Source organism: Aquila chrysaetos, chromosome 6 (genome assembly GCF_900496995.4).
Source record: "Aquila chrysaetos chrysaetos chromosome 6, bAquChr1.4, whole genome shotgun sequence".
Lineage (NCBI taxonomy): Eukaryota > Metazoa > Chordata > Aves > Accipitriformes > Accipitridae > Aquila > Aquila chrysaetos.
Window position 1 is genome coordinate 44,711,930 of NC_044009.1, and position 24,298 is coordinate 44,736,227.

At 37.8% G+C, this 24,298-nt stretch overlaps 1 protein-coding gene and 1 long non-coding RNA gene across 3 annotated transcripts in view; one reads left to right on the forward strand and one right to left on the reverse strand.

The window, feature by feature from the left end:
* The window catches only part of LOC115342881, a 61,044-nt gene extending 49,985 nt beyond the window's left edge, over positions 1–11,059 (forward strand). The window contains exon 5 of the long non-coding RNA XR_003923943.1: positions 10,987–11,059. This is a non-coding gene — a long non-coding RNA (uncharacterized LOC115342881). The remainder of the gene's footprint in view (positions 1–10,986) is intronic.
* DPP10 (dipeptidyl peptidase like 10) overlaps positions 1–24,298 on the reverse strand; it is a 565,422-nt gene that overhangs the window by 180,113 nt on the left and 361,011 nt on the right. The window lies entirely within an intron of this gene.

The window sequence follows — 24,298 nt, forward strand, 5'->3', positions numbered from 1 at the left end:
TTGATCTTTGAGCTGATCCACAATGAGCATTTTACACACACACACACATCCCTCTCTTTCATCAGCTCAGCTGCTATAGCAAAACATTCATTCACTGCAGTCAGTTTTTCAGCTGAAAATGAGCAACCTTCATATTAGTATCAGAAAGGACAAAACACAGTCACTTCAGCACTCACAACCGCCAAACCTTTCTTTAACTGCACATTTCTCTTGAAAAAGAACTGAGAACGGCTATTATGCCTTGAATCAATCAGTCCTGTGAAAGAAGAGCCAGAAAGGACTTCCAGATAGGGTCCAGTCATACAGGTGCTCTCATACTTTTCACCCTAATTTGCTCAATTTTATTCAAGATGAACAATTAATTCATAGAGATGGCAACACCGTACCTAAAGTGAACGCAAAAATACAATGTATATGCTTCTCTGGAGAGGCACCAGAACAAAACCCATGGTGAAATCTAATATCAGCTTTAGGATAAAACCAGTGTATTTCCATGGGCACCATGTATACATATGGTATTGTATATATACTTGAGACTTACAAGTTTCTGTTAGAGGGAGTCATATAGGTGACTATACTCCCTTGCTAATTTGGATTATTAAAAGCCTCTTGCTTCAGTGACATTTGCCTTGACAAGCCTAAGGAACAACAACTGTGTAAGCAGCAGAGAAAGAAGAGCAAGTCTTTTCTCACTGCTCTGGAGGGTCCTCATGGGAGTAGAAAAAATTAAGGCTATCAGTAGAAATCAATTACTGTTTAGATTTTTCTCCATTCTCTCCCTGGGATGCTGGGACTACAGGTCACTTCTTCTACTCCCCTCTTCCTATAAACCAAATTGATTGACTGGTCCTGACATGGAGTGGAAAAGTCTTGGCCACAAAGTAGAGAAAACCTACCCAGCAGAAAAATCCACCTTATTCATTAGTTAAAATTTTCTTTACAAATGTGTGATTTCCAGCACCAAGAAGTCAGATTAGTTACAAATACTATCAGACCTGTACAAACAGATCATCTGAAAGCCACCAACAGTTATTGGTTGTTGCATGTTTTTTTATTAAATGTATATTTTAAAAGAGCAATATTCCTCAGAAATCTTACCCCCAGAGCTTTTATAAGAAAATGCAATGTAAAGAAACATTGTGTAATCATATCTACTGGATTGTATATCTTTCACAGGATGAGCTGTTCTGAAATTAGACTGCCTTTAAATAGATTCAAGTGTTTTTCAGCATGCTGCTTTTTCATTGTCGTGGTTTAACCCCAGCCAGCAGCTAAGCACCATGCAGCCGCTCACTCACTCCCCCCCACCCAGTGGGATGGGGGAGAAAATCGGGAAAAAGAAGCAAAACCCACGGGTTGAGATAAGAACAGTTTAATAGAACAGAAAAGAAGAAACTAATAACGATAATGATAACACTAATAAAATGACAACAGCAATAATGAAAGGATTGGAATGTACAAACGATGCGCAGTGCAACTGCTCACCACCCGCCGATCGACACCCAGCTAGTCCCCCAGCGGCGATCCCCCGCCCCCACTCCCCAGTTCCGATACTAGATGGGACGTCCCATGGTCTGGAATACCCTGTTGGCCAGTTTGGGTCAGGTGCCCTGGCTGTGTCCTGTGCCAACTTCTTGTGCCCCTCCAGCTTTCTCGCTGGCTGGGCATGAGAAGCTGAAAAATCCTTGACATTAGTCTAAACACTACTAGCAGCGACTGAAAACATCAGTGTTATCAACATTCTTCTCATACTGAACTCAAAACATAGCACCGTACCAGCTACTAGGAAGACAGTTAACTCTATCCCAGCTGAAACTAGGACATTCATATATACCATAGGTCCACAAGCAGGACTCAGGATGTCATTGTGATCTCCACTACCTCTGCTTCTCATGGTAAACAGCAGTCATAACTCTTCTTTGATCAGGAAGAAGAGGAGGACTTCTACTGAAAATTGAGAGGTTTTGATATTTCTAGCATTTATCTTCTTTTCCTCAAATCCAGCAATGATTCCTTCTTTTTTTCTTTTCCTTGTATTGCCACATTTCCTTTAGAAGAGTATGACGAAAGGGCCACTATTCATGTAAATGAAACAGCATCTTTCTTTGATTCATAATGGCAGTCAAACAAACATGAGATAGGATATTATCCTAGCCTGCAGGCCTCATAGGCTCACACACATAAAAACAGGCATTGACACTATCTCTGGAAGTCACGGGGCCAAAGCACAGCCTTCAGAAGTACTTCCAGAAACCTTAGGGGACTTTGATTCAGTCCCATGGGCCCTCACTTGCATCTCCTTAGTAAGGAAAGATGAAGTCTTGATACCTGCTGGCACATATCTGAACAAACAGGATTCCTGAAGGGAGCACTGATTTATAAGGAAAAGCCCCACTGCCCCCAATGATACCATATCAAACACCCAGCGTTTGCATGGGGGTTCCAAGCCAACTCATTGTTTTTCCTTTCATTCTTACATCAATGTAACTTTCAGACTTTGAAATTATTAAACATTTAAAAGTCCCAAGCAGATTATTAGAAGCTCACATTTGAAATTTACCAAATCAGCAGTAGCTGATGCATCTCCAAATGTTAACAGTGTAAACACTCACACACATCACATTAAGCAGTATTTTTAATAAAATCTCCTGACAAATAAGTAAACATTAGAGCACTTCAGGGTTGTTTGGCTTGTGGGTTTTTTTGTAATAAGGATTGAGGACTAGCCTGCAACATTTTTCTTGTCGGTAGTTCTAATGTCTACATATAAATAACAGTTGTGGTGTGAACGTGGCTCTAAAAGTTTAATCTGGATTGTCTATAAATTAATGGAAAGACTCTTTTTGTTCTCATTTGGAGACATGGATCACTAAAATAAGATATTTCACCACATGTCCTAAGAAAGTATTTATGTAGCTCAGACATGTTATTTACAAGAAAAGAAGAGTATCACTAGTGCTAAAACTTTATTGTCCTGAGTGTGCAATGATCCTCACCCCTGTTTGGGATAACCTCTGGAATGGCCTTATAAAGGAAAGACTGTTGACCCAAATAGCTTTTCATTGTCACTGAAGGAGATGAGATAGGGTTTAATGGGCTGCTTAATAAAATCCTTACATATAAATAGTAACTTTATTTTAGAATTGTGAAAAAGAAGGAGAGAAGACAATGGCCTACTTGTGGGAGCTGCTGAGCAAATCTTCAAAGTAGCTAAAGACCATACTACCCAGAGGTTAAGTTACTGGCGCGCCACAGCTTCCAGTATCCACAAAAATAGGACAAAGTATACGATTAAACAGAAAATATAACACACCTCCTTTTCTTTCACCACACCACTTCACCTCTTTCAATACCTGCTCACTTGTGAAAAAAGCAAACAGGTACTCGGGAGTCAACATAAAATTATAACTTTACTGATCAGTGCTTCCTTAGAAGGCATTGAAAAAACCCCACCTATTTATGAGTAGAATGGAACACACAGAAACATCCTAAAAGTTGTACAATATGATTCGCTGGTCTGTGAAGACAAAAAGAAGTCTGTGTTAAATAAAGCTTCATGAATGATTCACAAGACCCAGAATTTCCTCTATTTCCAGCCATGTTCTCAAGCCAGTTTAATATTTCTAGGTAAATAATTCATGCTACTTTTGTTTCTAGCAATGATGCATTCTCAGAAATGCCAGCTGCACAGTATGCTGGGCTCTTTCCCTGGACTTTCAGACTGTGCGGTCTGAAAGTACATCACTTAATTCCACTACCAGAAGTGATCATCACCTTTTTTTGAGTATGAACAAAGAAGAATGAATAGCGATGAAGCTTTTCAGACACAGCTTCAGCTCTAATATATGAAAATGGCCATGAACATGGAAAAGTAAAGTTGGTATCTGTATATTAGATACACAGTCACCATAAATGATGGAATATTTCTTTAAGTAGACAGATAGTGAGAACTGAACACTCAGTATTTCCAAGTACAGTCCCACTATAATGAGGAAGAGCACAGAACGATTTGAAATGACGTTTGTGTCTCCTGTATATATGCTTATCTCTTATACTTTGCAAGGAGAAAGTCTGCAAGCACTGATGCTCTCCTTCTCAAAAAATGTCTCTCTATATGCCACTTTCTGACTTGCTACAGGGAAGGCAATTATTTCACAAAGATTATTATTTAGCAGGTTTTAACTTTCATTCTGAAAAAGATCTTCCTATAGAAGATAACATAGTATTGTTGTATCCTACAGCATACTAGCTGTGATAGAGCTGTAAAAAATCAGTTACAAGCTTATAGCTATTAAAACAGACAATTTTAGGACATTAAAAAGGTAACATAGTTTTATGCATGGATTCTTAAGCATAATTATCATGCGCAGGTTCGGCTACCAGAACAGGCAGGGAAGAATACCTTTTCTGAGTTATCTGCAGAATTATTTTTATCTTCCAAAAAACGGTGGGAGACTTGAAATCTCAGGGTCTTATAATGGGAGTAGGTTTGGGCCATCATGCACACCAGCGATTATCCCAATCACTGCAGTGATTTATACCAGTGCTGTAATATGGAAGAGTAAGGAACCGTGGTGTTTCTTGCTATTTGTTTCCAGAAGAGCACAGCAGTTGCTCACAATGACTACTCTTGTTATGTTTCTCCCTACTAGTTTTATGTCACAAAACTAAGATGCAAACCCATTATGATCCATCCATGATAATGTCTGCAGAACTACAGTGTGCTTGCATAATGCAGTTATTATGTCACTCAAACATACATGAAATCCCAAACTGGGAGGGAATACAATTATTCTGAACACAGTTGAAATCCTGTTCACTCTGATCAATAGGAATAAGTGGGCTGAGATGAATTACACAAAGCTCAGTATCAAGCAATAATAATAGTATTGCAGTGATCAAGTGCACGCATAGAAATAGGAAAACTTGAGATGGGAGCTCAAGCGGAGGGCTAAGTTTTATTATTTGTGATGCAATCAAGGCAGAGACAAAGAAAAAAGTAATTTGCAATAATATTTAATACCTATGTGCAAATGGGAATACTACCTAGGTATTATCTATTTATTCATTTTGGTAATCTTCTTAAAGAACAGTCTATTAATCACATATTTTACTGCTGTCAGCTTTGTTTGCAGAATTGTCATGAATAATAAATAATTTACTGTATCAGCTCCAGAGGCTCAAAAAAAAGTACGGCAAATTTCTTTCTTCCCAATATGTATCTCTCCTACAATTTTATGCCTCATTCTATTTCAGTTCTCCCCAAATGATGTATTCCAAGCTTGAGAAGGGAAAAGGCATGAGTTATCAGAGCACGCTTCACTACTAAATATTAATCACTTAGTCTCTCACTGGCAGTGAAATCTACTTTATCATCACTAGTGGTGATACTCTTGAATTCTGACAGAAGCCATTGACATGGACTTGTGATAGCAACCAACAGAAGAACAAAACAGAGTTTTCAGCATTTGGAATTGGTTTCAATGCTATGGTAATTTCAGTTAACCAACAAAGACTGATTCAAGTTGAAGCTCAATATAGTTATTGATTTGACCCTGGATTTTTAAAAAAGTAAGTGTAAACGTAGTTGCTTCCAAACATTTCTGTAATTGGCATGTTTAGAGCTCTAAATTTTGTCACATTTAAATGTCTATGATAGTCTAAGATAACGATCTGATGTTACTAGTTCCACTGGCATTTAATAACTTTTCCAATCATAGTTAAAAAAATCCCTCCCTCTGCCAACTTAAAAATAAAGGCACAAAGATAAAAATAAATTACAGAATTAGATCAGTGATATAATTCACTATAATGCTATCATTAACTTAATTGACACTAGGCAAATTTACATTAGCTCTGGATATGCCTTTTATTTATAGGCTTTTTATTTTTAAGATACAAACAGTAACCACAGCAGAATATATCTTGCAGTTTGAGTGGGTTTAATCAATCAATTAAAACTACAAGATGTACTTTAAAAAAAGAACCTGGTGAAAAATTGCCAGTACTTTCCTTTGAAATACAGGTGATGTTTACATATGTGCTAGGAGCTGGCAGAAAAGCTATGCAGAATTTATAAGCATCTTCTAAATACAGTTTAAGCAGTGCTTTTGCTGGCTGCCTAATTCCTCTAAAAGTGAATTTCACTCTTTAGAGCAGAATATTTTATAAGCAGTGGTGCTGAATTCTCATGTTTATGTCTCAGCTTAGTCATACTTACAGGTACTTCTTGTACAATTGTTCCTTCCTTCCAAGAGGCAAGCCTATATAAGCCTGTCTCTTCAGTGTGCAACACCACAGAGGAGGGAGAAGTTTGCAACCAGGAAGCTTCCAATAATCAGATTTCAGCTCAGCCTCTATACATTGCAGACTGATATTAGAACCAAATTCAAATTTTAAATAACATACCAACTGTGGGAATTCTTGATCTCTGCTAAGATGTCCACTCTCATCTTTAAAGTCCAGCACTAAAGTTAGTCCGAAGAAAAATTTTCACATGCCAGTACAACACCAGAGTCTACTGCAGATGAAAGTGTTTGGGTTTTTTTCTAATTTCTTTAGAAACCTTCAGTCTTCAAGAGAGTATTGCTAATCCATGCTGTGTTTCCAGCTCTCAGACAGTGCATTAGGTCTCAAGGTTAATTGACAAAACCAAGAGACCTGTGAGGAACAACATAGCTGCAAACATGCAAGATGAAAAGGTGCTTTCTCCCAGCAGCATTAGGAGCAATGACACAATCTTTCAGCCAAGCAGCCATGAGTTCCAGTGTGTTCACTGACAAGTGACCACACTTTTTTTTTGTGATTTGACTGGTGTCCACAGCCACCTTTAGACTGGCTGCTTACTATCACTGCAAAACTTTAGCACACAAATATACAGAGATTTAGCCTAAACAGAAATACACTCTACATGGGTGTTACGATTTAAGGAAAAAAATAAAAAAAAAGTCATTCTGGGAACATGAAAGATAGAAACACTTGAGAGTGAAGTTTTAGTTTTTTCCCCCTAAATGTCAAACTGCACCTTCAACTCCCTGAGAACATGTAATAGGATAAAAGCAAGTCTGACAGCTATTCAACAACCCAGATATCTCAGTAACAAAAACACAAGTTGCAATTTTCTGTGAGCATTGCTAAGAGTAGCCAAGTGTCCTGATTTCAGCTGGGATAAAGTTAATTGTCTTCCTAGTAGCTGGTATAGTGCTATGTTTTGGATTTAGGATGAGAATAATGTTGATAACACACTGATGCTTTAGTTGTTGCTAAGCAATGTTTACACTAAGTCAAGGACTTTCCAGCTTCTCATACTGCCCTGTCAGTGAGAATTTGGGGGGGGGGGGGGGGGGGGGGGGCAGGGCACAAGAAGCTGGGAGGGGACACAGCCAGGGCAGCTGACCCAAACTGGCCAAAGGGGTATTCCAGACCATGTGATGTCATGCTCAGTACACAAATTAGGGGGAAAGCTGGCCAGGGACTGGGTATCGATCTGCAGGTGGTGAGCAACTGCATTGTGCATCACTTGTTTTGTATATTCTAATTCTGTTATTATTCCTTCCTTTTCTGTCCTATTAAACTGCCTTTATCTCAACCCATGAATTTTACTTTTTTTTTTCCAATTCTGTCCCCCATCCCACTGCAGGGGAGGAAACGAGCAAACAGCTGTGTGGTGTTTAGCTGCCTGCCAGGTTAAACCATGACACCACATTTCAGAGGAAGTAAAAACAATACAATTGTTCCTTGTCTTAAAAAAGAAGTTCACAGATATGAAGAACCTGAATATAAAGTCAGGTTACCAGTTTCTCCTCCTCATTCTCCTTCAGTCATTCAGAGAATGATACATTTACTGCACAAGCTTGTGTAAGCGCAGCACCGTAAACATGTAAAATGAATAGGATGTACTCTGGCAACCGCAAAATGCACCTTGGTACTTACACATCCTGCATTAAACTATGATTTCTTTAGTAATTTTGAAAAAAAAATCAGCACGTGAATTATAACAATAATAAGGACAACACAATGCACATGTGCTTGCTTTTTTATTGTCTTTTTTCCAAGAACACAAAGTCCATGGCAGATCACATAGGCTAGGCTGTGCTCCTGAACAGCTTTACTAGCTGTAAAGCACATATAAGACCCTGGCCTTTCACCACTTTATGCTACTGGCCACATTCCCTGAATGAACATTCCACCTTCTGTAGCTTGTGGAAAAGTCATGTATCATTTTAACGTGCTCTGCAGTTAGTAGATAGAGAGGTGCCAATCATTCTGAGACACTTTCTTTTCTACTTCTCTGGGAGAATAGTGTTCAGAATCATTCAGTTGTCAAAATGTGACACAATAAAGCAATAAAAAAGGCTTCACTTGGTGGCAGATATGGATGAATAATCAGGAGAGTACAGTCAACTTCTTTTGGGCCATCAGAATGAAACACTGAGCCTTCAGTCTTCCAAATAAAATTCTTGAGAGCCTGAAGCCAAAATTGTGATCCTGAAAGCCCCCCAATTACTGCCTAAACACAGGGACTCCTAAATGGCAAAGAACTTTACTTTTTAATGTCACCTTTCTCCAGGTGCTTTAACTCCTGCTTCTGTGCATTCATTACACAACCACAGCTGAGCATCCTGATGCCCACCTGCATTCAAGCCCCAGTCCAGATCAATAAATTAGCTGTCCTACAGCTGAAGTCCTCTGTGGGTCTCAATCCAAGCATTTAAAAACAGACAGAAACTGGACTGAGAGCTTCTGTTCACAGTCAGCTTGGTAGAAATACTTTTCTTCTAGTAACTGAGTAATATTCAGCCAGGATATGGAAAACACATTTTTAATCAAACTTCTCTTAAAAGGTTTTACATTCCATCACCTATCTCCCCTCGAAAATGCTGCCAATGCATCAGGTTTTAGATTATTTTTAGGAAGCACATTCCTCCTTATTTACTGAAATTATATAAAATAAATGACAATTCATTAGGTAAGTGAGCAGGACTAGTAGGGGCACAGTTCTGCAGCTTAGTGGTTCAGACTTTCATCTGGGATTGTGAGATTCCTTGGAGGAGAGACTGAAGCAAAGGTTCATTTATGTTTTTTAACCAAAAGCTGTCCAACACAAACACAGCTTCCTCTATGACTGTAACTACCCAAAGGCATTTTCTCAAGTCTTTCAAATCTATGTGTGGGTTCTCCCTTCATCATCTAAAATTCTGCAATATGCTTTCAAACCTGGGGACCTCTCAACTGGAAACAGTGTTCCTGTACTGATCCTGCCAGTTCCACATCCTGAGCTAAAAGTTACCTCTCTGCTTCTACTTCTGCTTTAACAGTTGCAGGAGCTATGTGATGGTACCACTTCCCCAGCCATTTTCTGCCAGACCATCACACTGGGAACTCACATGTACTTGCTCATCATGACAGCTAAACCTTTCTCAGGGTCACCGCTTTCTAAAATACAATTGCATCACAACAGTGGTATGACTGTACCACAATCATTTCTTTCCTATGAATACAGGTATTGGAGGCAGGGGGAGTGTATTTATTTTACTGTCTTAGAAGAAATATAAAATCATCTTGAGTGCACATAGGTCCATATTGTTGCCATATATGACACAGACAGACGTACAGATTATTTTTACTCACATGAGGATCTCAGCATCATTTACAGCAAATTTTAGCAGCAGTGATTTACTTTGAGTTCACTAATGAACATACCAGGTAGCATGGGACCCACAGCTCACCCATGGGGAACCTCATTCAAACCATCCTCATGACATTGTAACTTCCCACTGACAACTACATTTTAAGACCTGTCAATCAGCCAATTCTTAATCCATTTAAAATGCACTCTACTGCTATTCTGTACTGCCATTCTGTTTAATGTGGTAGGTGAAATAACTTGCACAATTCTAAAGGACAGTATTTCACTGAAAAGTAGTCATAGGCTGAAGTCTCCCGTTTGCATCTACCTTTTCTACTGTGGAACAGATTAGCCTCCAGAAACTGGGTGGAATTTAAGTTTTTAAAAACATGTCTTAAGAGACAACAAGCCTTTAAAGCTAATGGAAGTTTGTGTCTTACTCTCTCAGAGCTAAAGTCTAAGAACTATAGCCAAAATCCTCCATCTCAAGTACAGGTTACAGAAATGTGTGAAACAGAGCAAGACAGGATGGTTGGAAAAGCTCTTTGAAATGAAAAATAACAGTATGTGGCTGAATGGCTGCCCAGAATTAGACATCCTTGACAGAGAGGCTGGGAAGAAATTGTGCTCCTGGAGGCTTCAATAGCCCTGAACATGAAATACTGGCCACTCAAGGCAGTGGCCCACAGAGGAGGCAGACTGATTTCTTCCTGACCTCTAAGGAGCTCCCTGTGCACCATCTCATCAATGATTTTATGTGGGGACTGGGAAGGCAACGCTTGGAATTTCTGTACACTTAGAAACAAATTAACCATCAAATATGCCCCCAAATACATAAAAAGAAAATTGGCGTTCACGATCCCAATTAAATATACATCACAGCAAACCTTCTGACTGTGTTAGGATTTGATTTCAGTTCTTTCACAACACAAAACAAACACACACATAACCACAGGCAATTACAACTGCATTTCTGTATGAAATTCCACAAGATACTCCTGATGGAAAAAGCTGACTTCATTCCTGAAAATTTGTAACTAATTTAAATTTCAATGAAGCAAGTGCACACCTGTCTGTACATTTTGTTCCTCCAAATCTATCAAGTCTAGACTCCTCAGTACCAAACTAGTGAATCTTCTAAAGGAAAAAAAAAAAAAATGTAGGAGTTCTGGATTATATTTTAATTTCAGAGTTGCCATTGAATTCTGTATTAGCATCTGGTTCATACATTCTATTCTATAATAGCTTTATTGGTATAACGAACATACTACAATAAAACTTGTAAGAGCCAGTATCATGTAATAAGCATTTTTACAATTGCAACAGCGTATCATTCACTGTGTTCTGTTCTTCCATAGATATGGCACTGACAAACACATATCCAGGGAAGAAAAGACGACTCTGCTTTTCAGAATCTTTAATACCTTTTTCATCAAATAGGGATCAAAATACTGTTTTTCCAAAATAAATTGATCCATTTTGGCTGATAATGGTCTTTCATCAAATAACAAATGTAATTTGGGTTTGTGCAGCTTTTTTGAGGTGACGAAAAGAGGAGTTTGTTTGCTGTATTGTTTTTAATCCAACACTACTTGCAAATATTAGATCACAATGATAAACACAGAGCAGTCAACTGTTTCAATTAATTCCCTGGACAATCTTTGCTATGCATGCCCCTCTCCAGAATATGTATTACAATCAGATATAGTACAGTGGCTTATATGAAAGTTTTACTTTAAATGTAAATTTTAAATGTTAGGTGAGGGCATATCTCTTGAAGCAACATAAGCTGAGTCAAGTGGACTGTTAATAAAAGAACCAGTGAGAAGCCATGTTCATGTGGTAAGAAAACATCAAATGAACCATCATCACATGGCCCAGGGTCTTCACGATTTCTGGAAAGGCACAGAATGAATAAAATGTTCTCATGATCACAAAACAAATAGAAAAGAGAGCAAGGAAGAAAAAGGAAGGGAGGTCTTTCAGTTAAATCCCTAGAACCCAGGAGCTGCCAAAAAGATATTAAAAAAGGTTACCTTTCTAGAAATCTGTATTTCTTGTTTTGTTTGCTTGCTTTTTAAACAAGATATGGCTGTTAATCCTGACAAGAGCCCTGATCCAAAGCCAGCTGAATTCAACAGTACTATATTCAAAGTAATTCAAAGTAACCCTCTGGGCAGTTTGGATCAGGTCACTCGCTAAGCATCCCAAGAATTTCAAACTGAGGACACAAAATAATCAACAAACAAGATTTGATTGTAAGAATCCCTCCTCATGCAAGTAATACCACTAAATTCAATGTTTCTTTGTAAGGACTGTTCACATAATGGTTACTCAAAATTAAGGTGTAATCCTTTGCACATTGCTAACGTCCTGAGCTATAACACAAAATCAGTTCAGGAAATCCCAGCTAAAAGATTGTCATTCCACTGGTGTAAGAGCTTTCAGGCTAAGCCTGAAATTCCCATAAAGTCTCCTACCATGCTTCTCTAAAGGAAAAAAATGGAAATCTCTCTCTCTTACTAGCTTATTACTCTTCTGCAGAAAAGAAAACAGATGAAAGCTGTATGTATATTAGGAAGTGCTGCGGTCCAGCAGGAGCTGATCTGGAGATAGGAAGAGTGCTGCAGATCTGACATCCATCCATATAACTCTATCTCAGGGCTTTTACTTCAGACCCGCTCTAGAGTGGCCCCATGGACTGAACTTCCCTCAGGGACTGAAGCGCATGTGGAGTACTCCTGGATCCCACCAACTAAGCAAGCTTCATCTGAAAGGAATCCATTTCATGTAGTTTGCAACCAACCCAGAATGCAAACTAAAGCACAGTAACTGGGGGCAATGGGGTAACTCATTTCTTTGAAAGTGCAAGCAAAAAGCTGGATGTAGAGGCACCCAAAAGATACCACCATCCTGAGGAAAATCCCATAGATCGATGTAACTGGGAAGCCCAGGACTGTCCCTGTTACCTTCACAGAATGAGGCTAACTTAGATCATAGTGCCCCACCTCTCCCAAGAATATTCAACAAGTGATCCTCATTGAGGAAGTGTCTGGAGACTTCCACCATAACAAAAAGGTCCTTTCCAACAGCACTTGTATTATGATCGTGAGTGTTGCGAAAGGGCTGTAATGTTTCATCTACATTGGCTCACAATACCAATATGGTGATTCACAGGAAAAGTTACAGTTCTGCTTAAGAGTTTGCAAGCCTGAGCCTTTAGTCCAGATGTTTGCAAAGTGCTGGATTAGAATGGCCACAAATTTGCTCATAGGAGCTTTGCAATGTATAATATACACTATTACTCATCAACAGTAACTCCGCTAACATCAAACAGGGCTAGAGCTGGTAGGAGTGAATACAAATCAAGCTGTAGAAGTCTTGCTTTGCTGTATCTTTTTTCTTGTCCCTAGCGGTAGAAAGAAATGCTAATTATACACAAACAAAAGATTTTACTATGACCTTGGAATCACATAATCAGTATCAAATGAATTTCTGATACCTCGCAAAAATGTTTTAACTCTTATGATACAGTCCTGTGCACAAAAAGGTTATTAATAAGCTTTGTTATGTGGGTCAACCACTTGATTCCTAAATAATGGCCTTTCAGTTAACAGGAAGGAAAGGGAAGTAAATTATTGGAGTTTTGAGACTGCCCTTTAACCTTGTCACCTAACGGAAAAAAGAGGCTGTCATTAAATTAAAAGGCTTCCAGATTTTAGACTTATCTTACAGTGTGGTTTACACAACTCACTCTTCTTGTAAAGGTAAATACAGACCTGATTCAGAGATGATGAAGAAAGAAAACTGATATTGCAGTGACCTCTGTGGTCAGAGCCAACGCTAATAGTTCTGGGAACTGATCTTTGATTACCTTCACGCACCCCCACCCTTTTTTTTTTTTTTAACCCCTTTGAAATCTATGACAAACAGTTCTCTGTAGTAACTTTTGCACCACTAGTACTATAGATACGTAACACTTTTTCAGAAGCAGCTTTGCGATAAATGCAATCCTCATAAAGAGTTAAGTAATATTTCTCAAGTCTTGGTTCTCTACAGCCTTATCATTGCTGGTAATGTGTCACTGAGACAAGATCAGAAAGAAGAACAGTAAAGCCATACTGTCTATGCATGCCAACCAGGAATTTTATCCTGGTTGGACATTTTTTCCTATAGGGACATATGGGATAGATAAGCAATACAGTCTACCTGGCATTTGTAGTTTATTTGTTCCTTAGCAGGGTTGGGAGGGAGAGTGGGGTGTATTAAGTCATGTACCACATCTTTGCTGTTCCTGGTTTAGGAGAGTGAGTCAATTCAAGGGGTGCATTATGCCTAGGTAAACATACGAGTCTGGGATGTAAAAAAACATGGTTCAGTCTCTTATACTAATGTAGAGGTCTTGCCTGATGGCAGATGTATCACTCAAATCCTGACTCATTTCCTCAGTTATTAAAAGTGAAAAAGCATTTTAATTCCTCCATAATACTCACAGTTGTAAGGCAATCCAGTAATATGACAGTTGAGTTTACATGAAAACATAAAGCTAGTTACATGGTAAAGTTGTTCTTCATCCTGTTGCTTCATTGCACGGACACGGCAAAGGAACTGCTGTATGATGGCACTAAGCTACAAGGGCCATGAGGACCCCAAATAGCCAGGAACAATATTTTTATAATTTAACCTGGTTTTAAGCATTTAAAAGTCATCAGTGTCACTGAAACTTGCTCTCTATGGTCTCCCAGTTGGTAAGCAAATTATTTTTATCAAATGAGTTTAAATGAGTGAAAAATGTGAAAATGTTTGCATGCCTACTGCAAATTCACAGCATCTATTTTTTATAAGGCTTTTTCAGTAAGCAGCTTACTATGCATGCAATGATTTCATGCAGCTTACATAAAATAATGTTATTTAAAAATTAAAACAGACAGGCAGACAGATTGCAGTCATTCCAAATTGCTTCCTACAGGAGATTACTCCAATAACCTAATAACTAATGGTCCCCCCAGCGCACAGATAGGACCACTGTACTGGAGCTGTCATTTTCCAGGGTTAAAACAACCACCATTCAGCCTGATAGCTGTTCCACCATTGCTTTCAGAAAACTGAATTAGGATGAAGAGCAACTCTTATTAAAAATAGAGTGGTATCCCCATTTTATGATTCCTCTTAATCTACTTTGTTTTAATTCGGTTTTGCATAGTTATGGATTTTCCACCCAGGTCTACTTTTACTGGCAGAAAAAGATAAATATATATACTCTATAGTTATAAACATAGGACACTGTTTGAGCTAGTGGATTTTTCCAGAGCTGATTATGCCCGTGCCTCCAGTAACAAAAGGCACACAGCTTACTGCTGTGCCTTGGCTGAGCAGAAGCACAACGGCCAGTGAGAAGCACGAAACAAAGCAGAGGCAACTCAAAGATGCCACTGGTGCCACTGTCAGCAGTTGCAAGCACAGCAACATCTGTAATGTGTACACTCCTCCCCCAAATATTGTGGTATTTTCCAAGCCCTGGTAGTATGGGAAGTAGGAGAGGAAGAGACGAGGAACTGTACTTTGTCTCTACTAATACCTAACCACTGAGATAGAGCTGAAGATAAAAAAGTTCAGGTGGCCTATAGCTCCAATGTCCTATACTGTAATTTCTGTGTGTATGCGTATTTACTACCCTATTTCCTGCATTGTCTCAGCAGATGCAGAATTCATGCAACAGGAAAATCCATCCTCATTTTTCATCTCAGAAAAAAAAAAAACACAATTGTAATTACATTTGCATTTGATGCCAGTATTTTCCTTACCTTCTGTTTGAGTCTAGAATTTCTAGAAGACTCGGTCTGTTAGCTCTCTATGCACATCCCATAAATCCGTATATTTTTGCCAAACCAGGCAGGGCTCCCCTGATATGAAATTGTCAGAAGCTGACTGGCACATTCATTCATCAATTTCAAAAATGGCACTTTGTTACAGTTTTTCTTCCCCCCCAGAAACCTTTAATGCCTGTGCTTTCAATATGGCATTAACTGCTGATGTAACACAGCATTAACAGTCTGATGATGCAACTAAAAGCATTAAAACAATCTCATATGAAGTATTTTAATAACCACAGCTCCACAGAATTAATTGAGAAATAATAAAGGAAGCATTTATTCATGAAATCATTTCAACAAATTTAAAATGGCTAGGAGGAGAAATGCAGGTGTGCCGACTTTTAAGTATTTCACATTCTGTCCGGCGTTCTAGAAGCACTTTGTTTAGGCCTTCATGTATACAAATCACTTTGCCCTTTCCTGTCTTTTATCTCCCACTGTCCTTTCTTCTGTACATAATGAGCTTCTAAATTTCAAGCCATTTAGTCATATCTAACCTTTATAGCGTTTTTCTTCTGATGGATGTATTCTTAAAAAATGAAAATTGTTCTATAATAGTAGAGATTTTTCAGTAAAATAAAGTAGCACTCGGTATGCAATAAGAAAATGCTAATCACATGAATAGTTTTTCATTGCATTTATGTAGCATAATATTTAATAATGTGGGTTTATCACAGCATTTTACTAAATGATGTAAAATTCACTAATGTTAATAAAGAACTCATTCACCCAGTTGTTCAAAACCTGTTCTCCCTCCTCATCAGTGTTGCATTCTAACATTTAAACTACAGGAAAAGAAAATGTTCTGAAATATAAACTAGACGGCTCTTTTCTATGGGTTTTGTATTTCTTATTGTTAGTGATGGGCTCCAAGCATGTTTTTTAATTTTTTTTTTCTTTATTTATCCAGGAGTTGTTTTTTGAGGGTTTCTTTAATTTGTTTCAATCTCTTGTACTCTGGAATAAGACTGGGCATGAAAAATAAGATAAAATTAAAAAAACCCAAACATTTGTGGTGTTGTACTTCCCTGAATCGGCAAACAAGACCAAAAGCAACACTTCCCGAGGCGACCTTCCTACCGTCTGAACTAACCCCCAATACAACCGCAAGCACAATTCGACAGAGCAGCAGAGAAGAGCCATCTTCTTTCCCAGGCAGGGTGAACACATGCGACTCCCGACAAAACCTCTGCAATGGTTCTACCTGTGCAAGCCAAGCTCTGTGGACAGGCCAGAACACAAAAACCAGAACGGCAAGCGTGGCCCTTCACCCCTGGATGAAAACCCCGGCTATATCCATGATACTCAATGCAATTACTGCCTAGAGATGGCTCTTACAAACTTTTTAGTCCCCTCTGTCTGCCTAGGTTGCCCATACCTCTAAAAGTACTACAGAAACTCCATCGCAGTGAATGCTATTTGCTGAACTGACTGGGTGTGCAATCAAGAAGGTTCTGGTAGCAAACTTCTTGAAGGTGAACTTCTCCTTCAGCTGGCTCTAATACTGAAAAATACTATATTGCCCACTGCCAAATTGAATGTTTCTTTCTGTCTAAAGTAAACTCTGCCAAGGGAATTCACAGACATCTGATCCCATTTTTTTCCATTTCTTCCCTAAAAATGTCTGAAAACAATATTGAAGGAAAAATACATTCCCAATTGCTTAAAGCACCAAATTATGAGGCAGTATATTAAATGACTTTAGTAAGTAATAAGGTAAAAAGAGATTATCATCTTTAATTAGAAAACAAATTTGAATCAATTATTTTACTTAGCTACTGGTTAGCAAATGCAAAGAGTAGTTTTTCTGCTAAAAAAAGATAATAAAACCAATTATAAAACTCAACCACTCACAGAAGTACTACTTTACAACAGGTAAATACAATTATTTTTCTTTATAAATTATTTTTCTAAACTCCTCTTCAACCATCACAGACATCGTGTGCAGTCCTACCCATTTTAAACTAGTTGCCGTGTTATACGATTTTTGAATAGTCCTTACTATAGCTACCTCTTAGATACATACTGCATATGCTACTATACCTTGGAGACAAACAACTGATTTAAGGAAACATGTTCTAAAAGGTAGAAAGTGAAATGTCTTTTTTTTTTTTTTTTTAACATATTTTAAAGAAAATTCACATTCTTGTGAAAGGTCATGGCAGTTGCAGAAGGTTCCTGAAAACTGGAAAAAAGCAAATGCCATTTCCATCTTCAAGAAGGGCAAGAAGGAAGACACAGATAACCATGAGCCAGTCAGCTCACCTTGGATCCCTGAGAAGGTGATGGAACCACTAATCCTGGTAACCATTTCCAGAACTATGAAGGAGATGATGATGATTGGGAGCAGTTGACATAGATTCACAAAGGTATCGTAGAATCATAGGGTATCTCGAGTTGGAAGGGACCCATAAGCATCAACAGCCTTTTACTGTGACAATGGTCAAACGCTTGAACAGGTTGCCCAGACAGGCTGTAGAGTCTCCATCCTCAGAGATATTCAAAACCTGACTGTCGACAGCCCTGAGCAATCTACTGTAGATGAAACTGTTTTGAGAATGGTGGTCGGACTAGATCACCTGCAGAGGTGCCTTCCAATCTCAGCAATGCTGTGATTCTGAATTCCAAAGTCTTACAGATCAACAGCACTTGTCTCTCTTTGTTGTTTCATAGTGTGGGTTTGGCTTTCAAGTACTAGTACCCTACTTTCTTGGAAAAACAACAGTTAATGTTTTAGAGATTGAGTGCTGAATATAAGAAAGAACCTTAGCTGACATAAATCAATGTACTACCATTGACATCAATGGAACTAATTCAAAGACTGCAGCTGAAGGACCTCCTTCTATCTCTTGAGATGCATCTTTTCAAGTTTTTGCATTAAACATTCATTAGCATTTCACTGACTAGTATCTTAAAGCATTCTAACCATGCAAAAGAAGGTCCACTATGCTTTCTTTGAGAATTTTAATTCTTGTGTTGAAGTCAGTGTCCTATAGCTGGAGACATAATAGTGAAAGAGTATAAAAGAAACAATTTCTACACCAAGAAAGAGTATGTTTCATTAGTATGTTTCATCTTTGTTCTGGCTGGGGAAAAAAAATGACAAGCTTTAAGGGAACAAAATCTTCATTACCTTTCAGATGTTTCTGCTTTAATTTAACAAAAGTTCAATTTTCAGCTGCCTTGCTTGCAATGAAGCCACATAATAAAATACAGTAGTATAAAATGCTACTGAATCATAAACACTTGTTTCACTCAGAAAATAATTACTACTGGGCTGAAGAATCTGAGAACAAAACATTTCATCAGAGCCTTCTGAAATTCTCTCAATCCATATGCCCATACAGTCTGTTTTCTCACTGATGTTAGGACATGCAACCTTCAAACTAATAGTCACAAAGCTCTCAACGCATCAAAAAAACCACTCCCCCAGCCTAGGATTGAATTGGCAATATTTATAGAGCATCCAGTATTTATAACTCACTGTCATTAGCAATAGTAACCAAAAATTATCTCTCAAAGAAGAAACACTGACGAGATGTTAGCATCGTACGCTCAAATATTCAACTCTGTACAATGTTCTTTCTTCAGTGAATTGGTTATTTATTCTGGACCATTCTGGTGAGGGCAGTACATAACTTCTAAGTGCCACTGCACAAGCAACAGAAAGGAAGTCACATTGACATAATGCCACGTCAGCTAGAATCACACTCCTCTAAACCTTCCTCTGCGGGTCAGAGGGAAGAAAGTTTATATTACAGAATGCTCAATGCAGAAAACTGTTCAGCAAATTATTTCTCTTGCCAGATTCTTCCAGATCTATGAACAGAGTTGGCTGTAAAATTTCTCGTCTGAACCTGAATATTCTTGATCCATTTTCAATGTTACAGTGAATACTAAAAGACTCGGAAAAACTAGCAGCATGATGTAAGAAATAGGACTCATGGCTATTAGATTCCTTTCCCCCTTTATGAGCAGTACTGCATCACAATCACATTTCTTGAGCAAAGTCCTGCCCTCATGGAACACAGATGCAGTGCAGCAACAGAGTCCCAAAGATGACTAAAAACAGTAAGACTATTTGGAATTCAGACATCAAAGCACTTCCCAAGCAATGTTGGGTGAACAGACCCAAATTTGTTTGCATTTACTGCCTCTTTCAGTTGCATGACTTGTGATTCAAAAGATAAGTAAAACCACTTGTAAATATTCTTTCTAAACAAATTCTTACATATCGACTCATATAAACCACGTACAACAGGAAGAACAATAAATGTACGTTTTCCTCTTAGGTTGAATACATCACCTAAACCAGAGTCATGGACACATTCAAGACTGCTGGTGATCAACAGCTGGGGAGTTAATTCTTCCTCTCCCTCAAATCTGCAGTTCCCATCCCAGTTTCCCTCAACCATCACCTGTAACATTTCAGCCATCCCAGTTATTTCCATTTGCAGGTTTTGAGAACCTGAACGTTTCTACTGTAATTTTCACCTCTTTCTCCATCTCATCCTAGTTCTTATCTACCTGGTTAAAAAAGGAAAACCCAAAAAAAGCTTTTAAGTGTAGCAGTGCTCAATTTTTAGAGATTTCACCACATCCTCCATTCTAAATGTCTTGCCCACTGAGGCTGATGTAACCTTCCAGCTTAGTATATTCCTCAATATCCTAGGTTTAGTCTTGGGAAGAACAAAGCCATCTAGGAATTGTTTTGGAGACACCAGTGCACACGCATGATTTCTTTATAACATTGTCTTGTTTTATCCTTCTTGTGGTTCCTTCAGCAACTCGTTTTAGTAACTGAGTAAACCACTGGAAAAAGCAGAAGTTTCACACATCAATGAAGAGCCATTTTTATTTCTCAGTACACATGAACAAGCCATTAGATTATCAGCAAGGACAGCGTAAAACAAGCATTATCCTAATTTCTGAAGCAGTTCATGAGTCCCAAGGCCATTCTGTTGCTCAGATTCCTTGGATACAGGTAAATTCCCTCCCTGTCAGTCCTTCTTAGTCAAAATGCCAATGATGCAATGCTACACTGTCTGCGATGTCTTGTAGGATGAGAAAATTATCTGGATCCCATTAGACATAGACAAAGATAGCCTGATACAGAACTCTCCAGTATTTGTTAAATAAACAAATTTCTAGTGATTGTCAGAATAAGGGAAAAAAAAAGGAAATGTGAATTTTTAATTTTAGCCATGATAATGTATACTGAGGACAAATTCAGGCTAGAAAAATACTTGGGGTGTGTGGAATTTGAAATCGAGACTTTTTTAAAGCTAACCATAAATAAAACTACAATGAATAAAATAAAAAATGTCACCAGAAGGACTTCTTCTTTATAGCTTTGTTCTGACAGAAAAAACTAGATTAAAAAAAAAAAGCCACTCTTTCCACCCTGGTAACCATACGAAAATGTACTATTTTTACTGAAGGCAAAGTGCAATATATGCTTAAAATTGCAAAATGTGGGTTGTTTCAGTCACTTCCACTTTCTGCAACACAGAAAAATAAAATAAATTAAAAAAAAAATATGAAAGTGGTCAGAAGGGAAGGATGCTCACAAAGTATAATTTCTCTAAATCACAATTGGTGAAAATCAATAGATCTAAAAGGAAGCAACCAGAGCACTCCACAAACTTTTTTTTTTTCCAGAAGGGCAAATGGAACTTTTTTTTTAACATTAAAAATGAGTTTATATTTGTAATATAATTTTTTTTATATGGTTAAAGTTGTTTCTTTATCTTTGACATTAAATTTCTATATACCTCTATGCTACAGGTAACCATTATCATATATAAATACATGAATATGACAGTAATTTTCTATTGAAGAAAAAAGAAAATGAAAAAAAAAAAAAAAAAAAAAAAAAAAACACCAAATAGGTATGAGTAAATAAGCACCTAAATAGAAATGGATTGACTTATGAGTGGATGAAGCTTCCATTACAATGAAGTCAATGGCAGAATTTTTGACATCTGCAGGCTCAGTGAACACCAGGGGATGTAAATTCTTTAATATTTATAAGCTGTGACGTACTTGCTACTCAGTGGAACTGTGTCTAAAATTGCTGCTGAATTGTCCCAGGGTTTTGTTACTGAGTATTAGAAAGCATATGTCTGATAAAACAAAACTGGTTCAGGGTTTTAACCAGGTCACCAGAAATTCCACTTTACTTGAAAGAAATATAACCCAGTATTATAAATATTATTTTTTAAAAAATCAGTAGAGGAAGTGGAAAAAAACAAAACAAAAATAAAACCCCAAGAACTACTATCAATAACTGTAAATTAAACCATGAATAAAGCAGCATAGCAATCAAATCAAGGTCAAACCAGCAAGCTGACTTCAATATTGTATTCGAATCGAATAATCAAATTAGTTAAATTGTTAGATTAATACAAAGACAATAAATCCTTTTAAATCTTAAGAAAGATCTAAGGAGGCTTCTGTCAGTTGAATTATAAGCCACAACTAAAGACTTACAACACAACATAATCAAGTCTTTAATTTAGAGCCAAATAAATATTTTAATACCAAAATTCCTATGTAAAGTCTGAACTGATGCCTTAGGACCATCACTTTTTTCCCAATAGATCTCACACATTACAGTCATTTCTTCTTCCAGCAATTAAGAAACTGTCATGCAGCCTTAAATAAAAAATTCTAATGAATTAAAGTCATAAAATTTCTGTACACCAAAATGTACAGTTAGTTAACATTCGATTATGTTAGATTCTTCAGGACTCAAACGCAAACAGTACAGCAGACACTGAGGAGCGTATTACCTAAGCCAAGTTTCAGAGGTGTTTCAACCTGTAGAATATTTCCCTCCCCTAATATTTCTATGGATTTTACTGCTGCTTATATGGGCTTACACACAACCATTAAAAGGGATTAAAATAAAAATACCGAAGTAGATACAAAAATGTGTACAGACTCTCTGCTCTTGCAAGTAAGTAGATAACCCAGGAAAAATAATCTAGGACTAGGATGACTGGGGGACACAGCTTTTTTTTGCCATTAGAAACCCTGCAGTTGTGGAGATCTGCCAAAGGCTATCAGACATTATTCTTTGGTGTTGCAATTTCCACTCAGTCTTGGGATTCTGATACATTAATGTTGTTGTAAGTGGTCTGTTGAACAGCAGAAAGTAGATTTTTGTCTTTACCTTATCTCTCACAGGTTCTCTCTGCTATGGTCATACTCCATACGAATCAGGCACAAAGCCTCCCTCCAAAGCACACTAACTCAGATTTGCAATGTCTCCTTTTCCTAGCATCAAATTGGAAAAGCTAAAAGCTTAAAATTTGTGATTATGAACCACAGACACACCAAAGGATTTAGGAGGCTATCTAAAAACTTATTTTTAGTATATGAGGGTTTATATCTCGAGATGCCATCTGAAGTGAAATCCAAATAAATTAGCCCCTTCAGCAACCAGCTCAGAGCACCCCAGATCGCGGGCTGGAAGAGCCTCTTTCTTTCATTTGAGCAGAAAGCACAAAGCTAAAGCGATTAATCTCAACACTTTCAACATTAGCCTCCAAGACAATCCTTTTCTTCTCCCTTTTAAAACTCCCTGACATCCCATACAGTGATACTTTAACACTGAAAGCAAAAAAAAAACCCCACAAGACTATTTTGGAGGCATCTGGCACAACCTTGCCTAGGTGAAGAAACCTTGTGATGACACACTTGTCATCAATTTACAGAACAGTCATCCCACAAATGTATAGAAATAGCTAACTGAAAGGAACTAACAATCGCAGCTAATCAGCATTCGTCTGTCAGCAACATTAAAAATAAATTTTAAGTTCTTATGACTAGATGTCACCATTTGTCTTGCAAACAACTAAATTTAGTGGGAACTAGGCCATAAGTCAAACAGCCCACCTTTGAAACTTCCGGTCTGAAAACAGAATAGGTATTTAAGAGCTTTACAAAACAGAAACCTTTTTAGAACAGAAATTATATTGTATGAAAGGACTGTGTTATCACGTACAGGGTATTTCATGTACCTGTAATTACAGTGTGATAATACTGTACAACAGTGCTGTAATCAAACATTCCAGCAAAAAGAAACCTTGGAAGCGTTTTCTACTTCAGCACTACATTGCTGTCTTTTTTTATTAAATTACATAAAAGCTTCTTAATAACCACTTTCTATTCCAGCATGCAGGCACTTAGCTAACCAGAATTTAGGAAAACAAGAAAAAAAGAAAAGAGCATTTTTCAGAGCCACAGTTATGAAGACTTTTCTTCTTTCAGTATTTTTTTTATGAATTGTTTTCCTCTCGTTCCTCTTGCAGCTCAACAGCATTTTGTTGTCACTTACCTGAAATGTGGAAACAAACAGGCTCTCAGTCTCACCTTCAGTATCATTCTCAATCTATTTAAAAACTCTCAAAGATCTCTTCTTATCCGTGCTTACTGAATTGTTACTTAAGATGATCAAAAAACTGGTATTAGGATCCCTCCCGAAATTGTATCATTACATAATTTTGAGCTATGCAGCAGCAGGTTGCATAGAATATATTGCAGACTTCTGACATCCAGTCTGGGAGTCAACTACCTTACTCCTAGTCAAGTACTTTGCCTATTATCATCTGTGCAGCACTCAGGATCAATGAACATTTAACCATTCTATCCAAAAAGAAACCACTGCAGCACAAAGCGCTGAAAAATCCCTGCTCCAGAACATACCAGATGGTGGTACTTTTGTCATTCATCCGGGAAACAAAAGTCAGTTTCAAATCCCAACAGAAAGAGAGGTTCCTTGGCTATCTGA